The following is a 2,512-nucleotide window of genomic DNA, read 5'->3' as shown; positions in this document are numbered from 1 at the left end:
GAAACCAAAAGAAAGCCAGAGTAGCCATGCATATATCAGACAAACTGGACTTCAAAGTAAAGGCAGTAAAAAAAAAAAAAAAAAAAAAAAAAAAAAGATGAAGAAGGCTATTATATAATAATTACAGAGTCTCTCCATCAGGAAGAACTAACAATTATAAACATCTATGCACCAAATTTGGGAGCGCCCAAATACATAAAACAATCACAGAAAGAAACAATCTTATTGATAATAATGTGCTAATTGCAGGAGACTTTAATACTCCACTGACAGCAATGGATAGATTAACCAGACAGAAAATCACTAAAGAAACAATGGACCTGAACAACACATTGGAACAGATGGAATTGATAGATATATTTAGAACTCTGCATCCTGAGTTAGGAAATTCACCGTCTTTTCAAGTGCACATGGCACATTCTCCAAGATAGATCACATACTGGGGCATAAAGCAGCCCTCCATAAGTATAAACAAATAGAGATCATACCATGCCCACTTTCAGATCACAATGCTATGAAACTTGAAATGAACCACAGGAAAAAGTCTGGAGAACCTCCAAAAACGTGGAGGTTAAAAACCACCCTACTAAAGAATGATTGGACAAATCAGGCAATTAGAGAAGAAATTTAAAAATATATGGAAACAAATGAAAATGAAAATACAACAATCCAAAATCTCTGGGATGCAGCAAAGGCAGTCCTAAGAGGAAAGTATGTTGCAATCCAGACCTATTTCAACAAACTAGAAAAAGCTCAAATTCAAAATCTAACAGAGCACCTACTGGAACTAGAAGGGGAGCAGCAAGAGACCCCCAAGCCCAGCAGAAGAAAAGAAATAATAAAGATCAGGGCAGAAATAAGATCGAACCCAATAAAACAGTCAAGCAGATCAATGAAACCAAGAGTTGGTTCTTTGAAAACATAAAATTGATAAACCTCTAGCCAGGCTCCTCAGAAAGAAAAGAGAGAGCACCCAGATAAACAAAATCATGAATGAAAAAGGATCTATTACAACCAATCCCTTAGAAATACAAGCAATCATTAGAGATTACTATGAAAAACTGTATGCCAACCAACTGGACAACCTAGAAGAAATGGACAAATTCCTAAATGCACATGCACTACCAAAATTCAAATGGGAAGAGATAGAAAGCATGAATAGACTGATACCCAGTGAAGAAATTGAATCTGTTATCAAAAATCTCCCAATGAATAAGAGCCCAGGGCCAGATGGCTTCCCAGGGGAATTCTACCAGACATTTAAAGCAGAGCTCATACCCATTCTTCTCAAACTATTCCAAAAAATAGAAATAGAAGGAAAACCTCCAAACCCATTCTATGAAGCCAGCATCACCTTGTTACCAAAACTAGAGACCCAGCTAAAAACAAAAACAAAAACAAAAACCTACAGACCAATACCCTTAATGAATACAGATGCAAAAATGCTCAACATGATACTGGCAAATCAAATTCAACAGTATGTAAAAAGAATTATCCATCATGATCAAGTGGGATTCATTCCTGGGTTACAGGTCTGGTTCAATATTCGCAAATCCATCAATGTGATCCATCACATTAAGAAAAGAAAAGATAAAAACCATATGATCCTGTCGATAGATGCCATAAAAGCATTTGACAAAATACAGCACCCTTTCTTAATAAAAACTCTCGAGAAAGTCAGAATAGAAGGAACTTACCTAAACATTATAAAAGCAGTTTATGAAAAGCCCACAGCTAATAACATCCTCAATGGGGAAAAAGTGAGAGCTTTCCCCCTGAGATCAGGAACACAACAGGGCTGTCCACTCTCACCACTGTTGTTTAACATAGTGCTGGAAGTCCTAGCATCAGCAATCAGACAACAAAAGGAAATAAAAGGCATCAGAATTGGCAAAGAAGAAGTCAAACTTTCAGTTTTTGCAGATGGCATGATACGCTACATGGAAAATCTGATCGACTCCACCAGAAGCCTTCTAGAACTGACCAATGAATTCAGTAAAGTTTCAGGGTACGAAATCAATGTACAGAAATCAGTTGCGTTCCTATACACCAATAATGAAGCAGCAGAAAGAGAAATCAAGAAACTGATCCTGTTTAAAATTGCACTATAAAAAAACCATCAAATACCTAGGAGTAAACCTAACCAAGGATGTAAAAGACCTATATGATGAAAACTATAGAAAACTTATGAAAAAAATTGAAGAAGATACCAAGAAATGGAAAAACATTCCCTGCTCATGGATCGGAAGAATAAACATTGTGAAAATGTCATCTCTACCCAAAGCAATCTACACATTCATTGCAATCCCCATCAAAATTGCACCAGCGTTCTTCTCAAAGCTAGAACAAGTTATCCTCAAATTCGTATGGAACCACAAAAGACCCCGAATAGCCAAAGTCATATTGAAGAAGAAAACCAAAACGGGAGGCATCACAATCCCAGACGTTAGCCTCTACTACAAAGCTGTCTTCATCAAGACAGTATGGTATTGGCACAAAAACAGTCACATAG

This window comes from Suricata suricatta, chromosome 9 (assembly GCF_006229205.1).
Source record: "Suricata suricatta isolate VVHF042 chromosome 9, meerkat_22Aug2017_6uvM2_HiC, whole genome shotgun sequence".
Taxonomy (NCBI): Eukaryota; Metazoa; Chordata; class Mammalia; order Carnivora; family Herpestidae; genus Suricata; species Suricata suricatta.
This window is presented reverse-complemented; position numbering follows the sequence as displayed.